The sequence below is a fragment of the Tursiops truncatus genome, chromosome 17 (assembly GCF_011762595.2).
Source record: "Tursiops truncatus isolate mTurTru1 chromosome 17, mTurTru1.mat.Y, whole genome shotgun sequence".
Lineage (NCBI taxonomy): Eukaryota > Metazoa > Chordata > Mammalia > Artiodactyla > Delphinidae > Tursiops > Tursiops truncatus.
This window is the reverse complement of record NC_047050.1, coordinates 29535095-29550910: the sequence shown is the minus strand read 5'-3', so window position 1 is coordinate 29550910 and position 15816 is coordinate 29535095. Positions and strand designations below refer to the sequence as shown.

At 36.8% G+C, this 15816-nt stretch overlaps 1 protein-coding gene across 1 annotated transcript in view; it reads right to left on the bottom strand.

The window, feature by feature from the left end:
• The window catches only part of CNBD1 (cyclic nucleotide binding domain containing 1), a 409277-nt gene that overhangs the window by 323519 nt on the left and 69942 nt on the right, over nucleotides 1–15816 (bottom strand). The window lies entirely within an intron of this gene.

Here is a 15816-nt window from a genome sequence, read left to right as displayed (position 1 = left end):
AGAGTGAAGTAACTCAGAAAGAGAAAGACAAATACCATATGCTAACACATATATATGGAATCTAAGAAAAAAAAAAGGGTCATGAAGAACCTAGGGGCAAGACGGGAATAAAGACACTGACCTACTAGAGAATGGACTTGAGTATAAGGGGAAGGGGAAGGGTAAGCTGGGACAAAGTGAGAGTGACATGGACTTATATACACTACCAAACGTAAAATAGATAGCTAGTGGGAAGCAACAGCATAGCACAGGGAGATCAGCTCAGTGCTTTGTGAACACCTAGAGGGGTGGGATATGGAGGATGCGAAGGAGGGAGACACAAGATGGAAGAGATATGGAAACATATCTATATGTATAACTGATTCACTTTGTTATAGGGCAGAAACTAACACACCATTGTAAAGCAATTATACTCCAATAAAGATGTTAAAAAATAATAATAATACAGCCTTGTTCCTCATTTATTTATGTACTATGGCTGTTTCTGTTCCATGATATAGAGTTGAGTAGTTGCAACAGAGATTGTACAGTCCAAATAAACTAAAATATTTACCATGTGAACATTTAAAGTAAAAGAGTGCCAACCCTGGTTTATGGTTTATGCCTCTATTGTAGAACTTACCATGGTGTTTCATAAATATTTGTTTATGTATGCTTGTCATACATAAAATAAGTCAGGAACTGTTTCTACAGTGTTCCATAAATTGCTGCTTAAGTTGAATCCTGCCTTGTTCTTCAAGCTTATTGATTTACTTGCATCCCCTTCAATCTCTACTGACCTCTCTATTTGGTTACTTTAATACTCTACAATCATTGTTACCTGGAGACCCTCACACAAGTTGTTCCCTCTGTCCAGAACAATTTTAATTTTGCCATTCACAAGACAGGCTCTTTGTCACACTTCACATTTCAGCTTAATTGTTACAGCCTCTGAAAGGCCTCCTTCTTGACTATCATATGTAGTCCTTAACCCCCATCCTCCACTCCTATTATTATTCTCTATCAAAATATCTGACTTACATAATTCATAGCAATTAACAAAAGTAGTACTCTTTACATTTTTACTTGCTTATTGTCAGACTACTTTGTGACACTGCAATTTCCATGAAAATGAGCATTACATCTGCTTTTTCATCACTATATTCTCAAAATACCTAATAATTCTACATCAAACACTAGCATAGTTTCTGGTTCTGAAATTGATAGATCTCTAGTAGACTGAAGAAGAAAAAAAACGACACAAAATAACAATTGAGAAATGAAAAGAGGATACCACTTCAAATCCCATAGACATTAAAAGAATAAGTGACTGTTACAGTGTTATACCTATAAATTTGATAACATAAATTTCAAAGACAAGTTCTTTGAAAATCACAAATTAGCAAACCTGAAAGAAGAAATAGAAATTTTGAAGAAGCTTTTATTAATTAAACTGAAATATAATCTGAAATCATCCCTAAAGAAAGTTCCATGCACAGATGGCTTCACCAGTGAATTCTATCAAACATTTAAGAAATAAATAAAACGAATCCTATACAAACTCTTTCCGAAAATAAAGAAGGGTGTGATCACAAAATAAAACTGGAGATTCATACCTCTCATAAATAAACAGGAAAAATTCTTAAGAAAATATGAGCAAATTAAATGTTACAATGTGTTAAAAAAATATAATACATTATGACCCATTGGAATTTACCTAGGATTGCAAGTTTAATATCTGAAAAGCAACCAATTTAATAACCATATAATAAAGTAGAAAAAACTTAAGATGATTTCAGTAGATGCAGAAAAAACATTAGACAAAACTTAACTACAATTTATGATTTTTAAGAATATTAGTAAGCTAGAAATAAAAATGTTAAAAAGCAAAAATTGATATTTTAATAATCTAACAATAAAGAAATTTAAAAATTCAAAACCAAAATTAAAAATTTTATTTATACAAGCATCAAGGAAATAAAATTCTTAGAAATTAACAAAAATTGTGAACAACTTATACACTGAAAATCACAAAACATTGCAAAATGAAAGTAATTAAGATCTAAATAAATGGAGAAAGATAATGTGTTCCTGTTAGGACACTCAATTTTGCTAAAATAGAACCTTCTCCAAATTGATCCATCAACTCAATGTAATCCCATTCAAAAATCACAGCAAGCATTTTGTGTAAAGTTATCAAGCTGATTCTAAAACTTATATGGAAAAGCAAGGGACCTTAAAAAGGCAAAACAATTTTGACAAAAACAGATGAAGTGAAAGAACTCACACTACTTGATTTTAAGAATTAATATAAGCTACTATAAGCAAGACAATGTTATATTAGTATAGGAGTCAACATATAGATATATGCAACATGAAAGAGAATTTAGAAACAAACTGATAGCTGTTGATCAATTGACTTTTACAAACTTACCAGGGTAAGTCAATGGGGAAAAAGAGTCCTTGCAACAATGGCACTGGTTATTTGTATGGAAATAAAAGAACTTCAACCCTTACTTCACACAGTACAAAATAATTAAACAATAACTTAAATCACAGATCTACATGTAAAAGCTGAAAGTCTAAAACTATTAGAATAAAACATAGGAGAAAATTATTGTGACATATTAAAACTTTTGCTCTTTGAAAGACACAATGAAGAAAATAAAAAGGAGAGTTACAAATTGAGAGAACATATTTGCAGAAAATACATCTGACAAAGAACTTGTTTCCAGATTTAGAAACTCAGAAAACTCAATAAGACAACCAAAAACATTTAAATGGGCACAAAAGAAGATGTACAAGTGGCAAATAAGCACATGAAAAGATGCTCACATTATTACTACAGAAATGAAAACTAACTTCACAATGATAACCACTACCCACTTAACAAAATAGCTAAAATTAAAAAGATTGACAATCTTGAGTTAGTGAAGATGGGGAGCAACTGGAAAACTCATACATTGTTAATAAGAATGAAAGTTGGTACAGCTTCTTTGGAAACAGTTTCTTATGATGTAAGACATAACACAGTATGACCTAGCAATCCCACTTCTATGTGTCTACCCAAGAGAAATGTAAACAAATATAAACATAAAATTGTACATGAGTGTTCATAAAAGCATCATTCACAGTAGTCAAAAACTGAAAACAATTCAAATGACCATGACCGAGTAAATGGATAAAAATTGTGGTATAACCATACTATGGTATACTACTTAACAATAAAATGGAATAAAATACTCATGCATGAAACAACATGAGTGAATTTCAAAAAATATTAAGATAATTGAAAAGAAATTATGTGCAAAAGAAACTTGCATGCTATCTCATTCTTTTCATATGAAATTCTAGTAAATGCCAAAATCTAATGACAGAAAATATTGGATGGGCCAAAAAGTGCCTTCAGCTTTTTAAGTAAAAATAAAAGACACTTTTTAAAGTTTTACCAAGAACTTTATTGAACCCTTTTGTTCCACTACCTTTTGCCATTTTTCAGGCAACTTCAAGATGTCCCTCCTAGTGAGGGACATCTTGGTTGCTTCCAAGTTTTGGCAATTATGAATAAAGTTGCTATAAATATCCATGTGTAGGTTTTTCTGGGGACATAAGTTTTTAACTTCTTTGGGTAAATGCTAAGGAGAACAATTGCTGGATGATATACAAAGAGTATGTTAAGTTCTGTAAGAAACCACCAAACTATCTTCCAAAGTGACTTTACCATTTTGCATTCCCATTAGCAATGAGAGTTCCTGTTTTCCACATCCTCACCAACATTTGATGTTGTCAGTGTCCTGGACTTCAGCCATTCTGATAGGTGTGTAGTGGTATCACCTTGTTCTTTGAATTTGCATTTCCCTGATGATATGTAATGCAGAGTATCTTTCCAGATGCTTATTTGACATCAGTCTATCTTCTTTGGTGAAGTGCCTGTTAAGGTCTTTGGTCTATTTCTTTTAATCAGTTTGTTTATTTTCTTATTGTTGAGTTTTAAGAGTTCTCTATATTTTGGATAACAGTTCTTTATCAGATATGGCTTTTGTAAATATTTTCTCCCAGTCTCCTGACATATCTTAACTCATCCTCATTCTCTTGACATTGTCTTTCTTAGAACAGAAGTTTTTAATTTTAATAAACTCTATTAATTATTTCTTTCATGAATCATGTCTTTGGTGTTTTATCTAAATTGGTAAAACTTTTCATACTTTTTGAAAATGTGTTTAAAATATGAAAATAAATTCATATTGATATACAAATTGGGCAGTGAGCTAGACATTTGCTAAAGAGGTGAAGAAATGTGTAAAGTGAATATGGCATTAAACAATCTCCAGCCCCACATCAGTTATTGAATGCCAGAAAGAGGGCATAAACTTGGAGTGGATAGCTCACTCACTGAGAGCTGGCAGCTGTGAGCCAGCAGCTGGTAACACTGCTCACAGCCAGGGGAATAATCACCTTGAGGGCCAGGGGACTACTCACAATACCATAACTGAAGTAACTCTTCCTGGAACATTGTTTGATTTGCCTCATTCTTTAAAGTAATAAATTTCCAAATGTTATAAAAATTCTAGTCTCAAGAATGAAGACAACCAAAAAACAGTAGTCAGAAGAGAAAATAAAGGCAAATACTTGAAAGCTGGTGATAAATCTAACTTTTAGAACTTATAAGCTTCAAAATCACTGAAAATAGCAAAAATTGAGTAATATGTGTTTGTGGAAGCAAAATTATTTAATATAAGTAAAGTAATTCCATCAGAAAAAGATTTTTCTGAGCTTCCCTTGTGGCGCAGTTGTTGAGAGTCCGCCTGCCGTTGCAGGGGACATGGGTTCGTGCGCCGGTCCGGGAAGATCCCACATGCCGCGGAGTGGCTAGGCCCATGAGCCATGGCCGCTGAGCCTGCGCATCCGGAGCCTGTGCTCCGCAACGGGAGAGGCCACAACAGTGAGAGGCCTGCATACCGAAAAATAAAAAAAAAGATTTTTCTGTCAAGCACCTTAAATTGTTACATTTTTCAACAACATTGGAAGAATCTAGCATGTCCCACTTTGCTTTTATATCACCTTGTTACTCTGTAAAAATTGCAGTTAACCTGAGAGGTGATAGTAGGTGGTCCAAGCTGAGGTTTTGAGACCATTTACAGCCTTTGGCACAGACAATAATCTTAGAAACACAACTCTATGGGACCTCCTATAGTAGATGTTTACTCCTAGATAAAAATCTATTTCTAAGTGAGACCTTCAAGGAGGTTGAGGAGTGAGACGTTGAGATCACCTTCCTTCCTGCAAATACATCAGAAATGCATCTAGATGTGGAACAACTCTGACAGAACACCTACTGAATTCTGACTGAAAACCTAAGACTTCTCAAAAGGCAAGAAACTCCCCACGTACCTGGGTAAGGCAAAAAAAAAAAAAAGAAAAAACAGTGACAAAAGAATTGGGAGAGGACTTGCACCAGTGAGAGTGAGCTGTGAAGGAGGAAAGGTTTCCACACACTAGGAAGCCCCTTCACTGACAGAGACAGGGGGTGGTTGGAGGGAATCTTCGGAGCCACAGAGGAGAGTACAATAATAGGGGTGCAGAGGGCAAAGCAGAGAGATTCCTGCACAGAGGATGGGTGCCGACCAGCACTCAGCAGCCGGAGAGGATTGTCTGCTCACCCACTGGGGCAGGCGGGGGCTGGGAGCTGAGACTCTGGCTTCAGAGGTCAGATCCTAGGGAGAGGACTGGGGTTGGCTGCGTGAACACAGCCTGAAGGGGATAGTGTGCCACAGCTAGCAAGGAGGGAGTCCAGGAAAATGTCTGGAGCTGCTGAAGAGGCAAGAGACCATTGTTTCAGGGTGCAAAAGGAGAGGAGATTCAGAGCATGGCCTAAACAAGCTCCAGAGACAGGCACGAGCCACGGCTATCAGCACAGACACAAGAGACAGGCATGAAATGCTAAGGGTGCTGCTGCAGCCACCAAGAATCCTGTGTGCAAGCACAGGTCACTATCCACACTGCCTGTTACAGGAGACTGTGCAATCTGCCACTACCAGGGTCCATGATCCAGAGACTACTTCCCCAGGAGAACACAGGGTGCACCTCAGGTGGTTGCAAAGTCACACCAGCCTCTGCCACCACAGGCTCACCTCACATTCCATACCTCTCCCTCCCCACGGCCTGAGAGAGCCAGAGCCCCCTAATCAGCTGCTACTCTAACCCTGTCCTGTCTGAGCAAAGAACAGACGCCCTCAGGTGACCTACACACAGAGGCATGGCCAAATCCAAAGTTGAAACCCAGGAGTTTGTGAACAAAGAAGAGAAAAGGAAATATCTCCCAGCAGCATCAGGAGCAGTGGATTAAATCTCCACAATCAACTTGATGTATCCTGCATCTCTGGAATACCTGAATAGAAAATGAATCATCCCAAAATTGAGGTGGTGGACTTTGGGAGCAATTATATATAATTTTTGTTTCCTTTTTCCCTTTTTGTGAGTGTGTATGTGTATGCTTCTTTGTGTGATTTTGTCTGTATAGCTTTGCTATTACCATTTGTCCTGGGGTTCTGGCTGTCTGTTTTTTTGTTGTTGTTTTTAGGGGTTTTTAGTATAGTTTTAGTGCTTGTTATCATTGGTGGATTGGTTTTTTGGTTTATTTGCTCTCTTCTTTCTTTCTTTCTCTTTTATTGCTTTATATTTTTTAATAATTAGTTTTTATTTTAATAATTTTATTGTATTTTTTATTTCTCTCTTTTTTCTTTTTTTATTAATTTTAATTTTTTAATAATTATTTTTTCTTTAATAACTTTATTTTATTTTGTTTTATTTTTTGCTTTCTTTCTTTTTTTTCTCCCTTTTCTTCTGAGCCATGTGGCTGACAGGGTCTTTGTGCTCCAGTCAGGTGTCAGGTCTGTGTCTCTGAGGTGAGAGAGCCGAGTTCAGGACATTGGTCCACCAGAGACATCCCAGCTCCACATAATATTAAATGACAAAAGCTCTCCCAGACACCTCCATCTCAATGCTAAGACCCAGCTCCACTCAATGACCAGCAAGCTACAGTGAAGGATACACTATGCCACACAACAAGCAAGACAGTAACACAACCCACCTATTAGCTGAGAGGCTACCTAAAATCATAATAAGGTCACAGACACCACAAAACACACCACTGGACGTGGTCCTGCCCACCAGAAAGAAAGATCCAGCCTCATCCACCAGAACACAGGCACTGGTCTCCTACCACCAGGAAGCCTACACAACCCACTGAACTAAACTTAGCTACTGGGGGCAGACATCAAAAACAATAGGTAATATGAACCTGCAGCCTGTAAAAAAGAGACAGAAAACACAGTAAGTTAAGCAAAATGAGAAGACAGAGAAACACACAGCAGATGAAGGAGCAAGGTAAAAATCCACCAGACCAAACAAATGAAAAGGAAATAGGCAGTCTACTTAAAAAAGAATTCAGAGTAATGATAGTAAAGATGATCCAAAATCTTGGAAATAGAATGGAGAAAATGCAAGAAACGTTTAACAAAGACCTAGAAGAACTAAAGAGCAAACAAACAATGATAAGCAACATAATAAATGAAATTAAAAATTCTCTAGAAGGAATCAATAGAAGAATAACTGAGGCAGAAGAACGGATAAGTGACCTGGAAAATAAAATAATGGAAATAACTACCACAGAGCAGAATAAAGACAAAAGAATGAAAAAAATTGAGAACAGTCTCAGAGATCTCTGGGACAACATTAAATGCACTAACATTTGAATTATAGGGGTCCAAGAAGAAGAAGAGAAAAAGAAAGGGGCTGAGAAAATATTTGAAGAGATTACAGTTGAAAACTTCCCTAATATGGGAAAGGAAATAGTTAATCAAGTCCAGGAAGCACAGAGAGTCCCATACAGGATAAGTCCAAGGAGAAACACACCAAGACACACATCAATCAAAGTATCAAAAATTAAATACAAAGAAAAAATATTGAAAGCAGCAGGGCAAAAACAACAAATAACATACAAGGGAATCCCCCATAACGTTAACAGCTGATCTTTCAGCAGAAACTCTGCAAGCCAGAAGGGAGTGGCAGGATATATTAAAGTGATGAAAGGGAAAAACCTACAACCAAGATTACTCTAACCAGCAAGGATCTCATTCAGATTCGATAGAGAAATTAAAACCATTACAGACAAGCAAAAGCTAAGCGAATTCAGCACAACCAAACCAGCTTTACAACAAATGCTAAAGGAACTTCTCTAGGCAGAAAACACAAGAGAAGGAAAAGACCTACAATAATAAACCCAAAACAATTAAGAAAATGATAATAGGAACATACATATCAATAATTACCTTAAATTTAAATGGGTTAAATGCTCCAACCAAAAGGTATAGATTGGCTGAATGGATACAAAAACAAGACCTGTACATACTGAAAAAGAGGTTAAGGAAAAAGATATTCCATGCAAAAGGAAATCAAAAGAAAGATGGAGTAGTAATTCTCATATCAGACAAAATAGACTTTAAAATAAAGACTATTACAAGAGACAAAGAAGGACACTACAAAATGATCAAGGGATCAATCCAAGAAGAAGATGTAAAAATTGTAAATATTTATGCACCCAACATAGAAGCACCTCAATACATAAGGCAAGTAGTAAAAGCCATAAAAGGGGAAATGGACAGTAGCAAAATCATAGCAGGGGATTTTAACACCCCAATTTCACCAATGGACAGATCATCAATGAAAATAAATAAGGAAACACAAACTTTAAATGACACATTAAACAAGATGGACTTAATTGATATTTATAGAACATTCCATCCAAAACCAAGAGAATACACTTTATTCTCAAGTGCTCATGGAAAATTTTCCAGGATAGATCATATCTTGGGTCACATATCAAGCCTTGGTAAATTGTATCAAGTATCTTTTCTGACCACAATGCTATGAGACTAGATATCAGTTACAGGAAAAAATCTTTAAAAAATACAAATACATGGAGGTTAAACAATACACTACTTAATAACAAAGAGATCACTAAGAAATCAAAGAGGAAATTTAAAAATACCTAGAAAGAAATGACAATGAAAACACGACTAACCAAAACCTATGGGGCACAGCAAAAGCATTACTAAGAGGGAAGTTTACAGCAATACAATGCTACCTCAAGAAACAAGAAATATCTCAAATAAACAACCTAACATTACACCTAAAGCAATTAGAGAAAGAAGAACAAAAAACCGCAAAGTTAGCAGAAGGAAAGAAATCATATAGATCAGATCAGAAATAAATGGAAAAGAAATGAAGGAAACAATACCAAAAATCAATAAAACTAAAAGCTGGTTGAGGAGAGAAACAAAATTGATAAACCATTAGTCAGACTCATCAAGAAAAAAAGGAAGAAGACTCTAGTCAATAGAATTAGAAATCAAAAAAAGAAAGGTAACAATGGACACTACAGAAATACAAAGGATCATGAGAGATTACTACAAGCAACTATATGCCAATAAAATGGACAACCTGGAAGAAATGGACAAATTCTTAGAAAAGCACAAACTTCTGAGACTGAACCAGGAAGAAATAGAAAATATAAACAGACCAATCACAAACACTGAAATTGAGGCTGTGATTAAAAATCTTTCAACAGGGGCTTCCCTGGTGGCGCAGTGGTTGAGAATCAGCCTGCCGATGCAGGGGACACAGGTTCGTGCCCCAGTCTGGGAAGGTCCCACATGCCGTGGAGTGGCTGGGCCTGTGAGCCATGGTCGCTGAGCCTGTGCTCCGCAACGGGAGAGGCCACAACAGTGAGAGGCCCACGTACAGAAAAAAAAAAGTTTCAACAAACAAAAGTCCAGGACCAGATGGCTTCACAGGTGAATTCTATCAAACATTTAGAGAAGAGCTAACACATATCCTTCTCAAACTCTTCCAAAAAATAACAGAGGGAGGAACACTCCCAAACTCATTCTAAGAGGCCAACATCGACCTGATACCAAAATGAGACAAAGATGTCACAAAGAAAGAAAACTACAAGCCAATATCACTGATGAACATAGATGCAAAAATCCTCAACAAAATACTAGCAAACAGAACCCTACAACACTTTAAAAGAATCATAAACCATGATCAAGTGGGTTTAATCTAAGAATGCAAGGATTCTTCAATATATGCAAATCAATCTATGTGATACACCATATTAACAAATTGAAGGAGAAAAACTGTATGATCATCTCAATAGATGCAGAAAAATCTTTCAACAAAATTCAATGCCCATTGATGATAAAAGCCATCCAGAAAGTAGGCATAGAGAGAAGTTACCTCAACAAAATAAAGGCCATATATGACAAACCCACAGCCACCATCATTCTTTAAGTTGAAAAACTGAATCCATTTTCACTAAGATCATGAACAAACAAGGTTGCCCACTCTCACCACTATTATTCAACATAGTTTTGGAAGTTTTAGTCACAGCAATCAGAGAAGAAAAAAAAAATAAAAGGAAACCAAATTGGAAAAGAAAAATTAAAGCTGTCACTGTTTGCAGATGACATGATACTATACATAGAGAATACTAAAGATGCTACCAGAAAACTGCTAGAGCTAATCAATGAACTTGGTAAAGTAGCAGGATACAAAATTAATGCACAGAAATCTCTTGCATTCCTATACACTAATGATGAAAAATCTGAAAGAGAAATTAAGAAAACACTCCCACTCACCATTGCAACAAAAAGAATAAAATACCTAGGAATAAACCTACCTAAGGAGACAAAAGACCTGTATTCAGAAAACTGTAAGACACTGATGAAAGAAATTAAAGATGTTACAAACAGATGGTGAGATATACCATGTTCTTGGATTGGAAGAATCAACATTGTGAAAATGACTCTACTACCCAAAGCAGTCTACAGATTCAATGCAATCCCTATCAAACTACCAATGGCATTTTTCACAGAACTAGAACAAAACATTTCAAAATTTGTATGGAAACAAAAAAGACTGTGAATAGCCAAAGCAATCTTGAGAAAGAAAAATGGAGCTGGGGGAATCATGCTCCCTGACTTAAGAATATACTACAAACTACAGTAATCAAGACAGTATCGTACTGGCACAAAAACTGAAATATGGATCAATGGAACAGGTTAGAAAACCCAGAGATAAAGCCATGCACATATGGTCATCTTATCTTTGATAAAGGAGGCAAGAGTATACATTGGAGAAAGACAGTCTCCTCAATAAGTGGTACTGGGAAAACTGGACAGCTACATGTAAAAGAATGAAAATGGAACACTCCCTAACACTATACACAAAAATAAACTGAAAATGGATTAAAGACCTAAATGTAAGGCCAGACACTATCAAATTCTTTGAGGAAAACATAGGCAGAACACTTTATGACATAAAGTACAGCAAGATCCTTTTTGACCCACCTCCTAGAGAAATGGAAATAAAAACAAAAATAAACACATGAGACCTAATGAAACTTGAAACTTTTGCACAGCAAAGGAAACCATAAATAAGACAAAAAGACAACCCACAGAATGGGAGAAAATATTTGTAAATGAAACAACTGACAAAGGAGTAATCTCAAAAATTTCAAGCATCTCATGCAACTCAATAGCAAAAATACAAAAAACCCAAACCAAAAATGGGCAGAAGACCTAAATAGACATTTCTCTAAAGAATATATACAGATTGCCAACAAATACAGGAAAGAATACTCAACATCACTAACCATTAGAGAAGTGCAAATCAAAATTATGAGGTATCACCTCACACCAGTCATAATGGCCATCATCAAAAAATCTACAAACAATGAATGCTGGAGAGGGTGTGGAGAAATGGGAACCCTCCTGCACTGTTGGTGGGAATGTAAATTGATACAGCTACTGTGGATAACAGTATGGAGGTTCCTTAGAAAATTAAAAATAGAATTACCATATGACCCAGCAATTCCCATTACTGGGCATGTACCCTAAGAAAACCAAAATTCAAAAAGAGTCATGTACCACAATCTTCATTGCAGTTCTATTTACAGTAGCCAGGACATTCAAGGAACCTAAGTGTCCTTCAACAGTTGAATGGATAAAGATGATGTGGCACATATATACAATGAAATATTACTCAGCCATTAAAAGAAACAAAATTGAATTATTTGTAGTGAGGTGGATGGACCTAGAGTCTGTCATACGGAATGAAGTAAGTCAGCAAGAAAAAAACAAATACCATATGCTAACACATATATATGGAATCTAAGAAAAAAAAATGGTTCTTGTTAACCTAGGGACAGGACAGGAATAAAGACTCAGATATAGAGAATGGACTGGAGGACAGGGTAGGGGGAATGTTAAGCTGGGATGAAGTGAGAGAGTGGCATGGACTACTGTATACTACCAAATGTAAAATAGATAGCTAGTGGGAAGCAGCCACATAGCACAGGGTGATCAGCTCATTGCTTTGTGATGACCTAGAGGGGTGGGATAGGGAGTGTGGGAAGAAGACACAAGAGGGAAGTGATATGGGGATATATGTATATGTATAGCTGAGACACTTTCTTATAAAGCAGAAACTAACACACAATTGCGAAGTGATTATACTCCAATAAAGATGTTTAAAAAAAAAAAGTCTTTCTATACTGAAGAGCTAAGTTATCTGAAATACCTCTGTATTAAGAAATATTTCTAGGAGAATAATCATTTGGAATTAGATATTCAGTGTTATTTATTATAGTTTTTATTCTAACATTTTATTTAAACTAAGGGAAAATATATTGTCCATATTACAAATGCACAAGAAAACAAACACTATTGTTATTTAGTGATTAATGATAAGGACAATGTTGACTACAAAGAGAAAATGTGAACTGATTTTTAACTTTATTTTATGAATTAATAACTCACTGATGGATTCAAAACTTGAGCTGATTTAAAGACATAATCTTAACATTTCCATAAGTGGAAAAAAAAACACAATGAAAAGTTACATAGTTTGTGTCATTTGTTATTTGGAATGTTCAGTGTATATACTCATATTCAAAATATTCTTAGGCTATGGTATAAATTGTACTTTTTCCTACAAAAATATATTCATTTGCTACAAAGAGAGCTATACTCAGAATATATGTTACTAAAATGAAAAGTATGTCATTTACAAACAATGGGTTACTGTGCAAGGCAAAAAAACATACTTATTAAGAACACAAAATTCATAATGCTTTATAAATCTAATTTCAAATAATAGCCCAAGTAAATTTAACTTTGAATTAGTGACATGATTTTTTTTCGAATACTATGTCTAGATTATTTCCTGTCTCATTTATGCTTGTAGAAGATAGAATTAAAATGTGATTCATATCACTAATAATATTATTGCTGTTTCCTGAAAAGGAAGCTCATCCACCTGCACTGACACTTAAAGAAATGAAGGTCAACATAGATTGTCTTTCTGTAAACTAGATTACTGTCTTGAGGTAAATTTTAGTGAAAAATGGCTTTTATCTTCTCTAAATTATCTACTGAACATTTAAAGGGACTGTAAATGACAAGCATAAGTTCAAATGACAAGAAAATAGGAAGAATGAAATAGTACAGTCTTAACATGTGAGACCAGACATTAAAAGGTAATTCATAAGCAGTATAGATTACTTTAATATAGAGTTCATGTACACCAATGTAATATATCCAAACACAGAGAATATTTTCATTTTATTTGTTCATAGAGGAGTTTTCCCAATAGTTTTTCTCTCCAATTTTTAGGCTTCCATTGAATGGATTTTTAGTTTTTGCATTTTAAGATAGGAATAGACTTATTTTAAGATGATCTACTTAACTTTTTAAACTCTCCTATCTAATATGTCAGCTATGTACAAAACAATGCATATGTATATTTTAAACAATAACACAATAAAAATGAACTGAACGCCCATATATTCATCATCCAGCTCAAGAATGGAACATCTGGGAGTAACCAAGATAGTGGAGCAGGAAGACCCTGAGCTCACCCTCCTCTCATGAGTACAACAAAATTACATTTATTTACAGAACAACTATCACTGAGAACAGATCTGAAGACTTGCAGAAAAGGTATCCTACAACTAAAGATACAAAGAACGAACCACAATGAGAAAAGTAGGAGGGACAGAGGCATGGTATAGTCAATACTCATACTACCAGGGTGGAGGCTCACAAATGAGAGGATAATTACAACTGCAGAAGTTCTCCCCATGTAGTGAGAGGTCCAAGTCCCATATTTGCCACTCCAGCCAGGGGTTTTGCACCAGGAGTAGAGCTCCCAGAGCATTTGGCTTGGAAGACCAGCAGGGCTTACTTTAGGGAGAAGAAGAGGGCTGTAGGAAATAGACAGTCTACTCTTAAAGGGCACACACAAATCTCACATGCTCTGAGACCCAAGGCAGAAGCAATAATTTGAAGGAATCCTGGGTCAGACTCACTCACTGATCTTGGGGAGCCTCCCAAAGAGGCAGAAGACAACTCTGAAATTAACCCTGGTACATATACACTGGCAGAATTCACTTTAGGGAACTCATCCTACCATGAGGACACTGGTGCTGGTAAGCACTATTATGGAAACCTCAGTCTAGCTTTTTAATGTGAGGACCTAGCTTTGTCCACCAGCCAGTAGGCACCAGTCCAGGGACATCCCAGACCAATCAGCTAGCTAGACATGGACACAGTCACACCCACCAGCAGACCAGCTACCATAGGACATCCTGAGCCCCCAACCATCCCAGAATCTAACCTCAGAGGCCTCAGAAACTGGCACCACCCATGAGTGGGCCAGAACTAGACCCAGAAGTCCCTGGGTCCTAGCCCAACCAACCAACAGGCCAACATCAGCTCTGGGACCCCTGTGCTCCATGGCCAATGGATGCAGGACATAACTTTGCTAACCAATGGGCTGGCACTAGCCCCAGGACCTGGCCTCACCCACTAGAGGGTATGGACCAGCCCCAGGACCCCCAGGGCCTTGATCTTGACCTCTGGACCCCACAGCCAGTGATTTTGAAATCTGGCCTATCCACCAAGAGGCTGGCATCACCCCAAGACACCATGGACCATGATCCTGTCCATCAGCAGGCCAACACTGGCTCTGGAACCCCTGACTCCACAGCCAACCAACACTAAACCTGGGTCTCCCCACCAGTGGGCCAACACTAGCCCCAGGAGCCATGAGGGTTCTGCAGCCAGCCACCTCATTACCTGGCCCTAGCCATAAGCAGGCCAACACCAGGACCAGGACTCCCCTATCCTTATGGCAAGTTGTGCCAGGACCTGGCCCCAACCACTAGCAGCCAACAGCCTCCACACAAGGTAGGGCCTGGCAACTAAACAAACTGTGGACCAGCCATGCCTATCTGCATTCCACACTTGTCAACCTACCACAACAGGAGGACCCACCCATCCTACATAGAGGATACCCATAAAGCATATAACTCTAATCACCAGAGAGGAGTGTGTTGTTAGGCTACACAGGACTTCTCCTATATAAGGATACTTCTCCAAGATCAGGAAACATAACCAACCTACCAAATACACAGAAATAAAAGCAATTAATTTGGCAAAATGAGGTGACAGAAGAATATGTTCTATAAAAAGAAACAAGATAAAACCGCTGAAGGGAGAAAAAGAAGAAAGGAACAGAAAAGAACTACATAAACAACCCACAAACAATTAACAAAATGGCAATAAGTATATGCTAATCAATAGTTAATTTTAATGTAAATAAACTAAATGCACCAGTCAAAAGACACATAGAGTGGCTGAATGGATAAAAAAAAAAAAAAAAAAAAACAAGACCCATATACAAGAAACTCACTTCAGATCTAAAGACACAAGC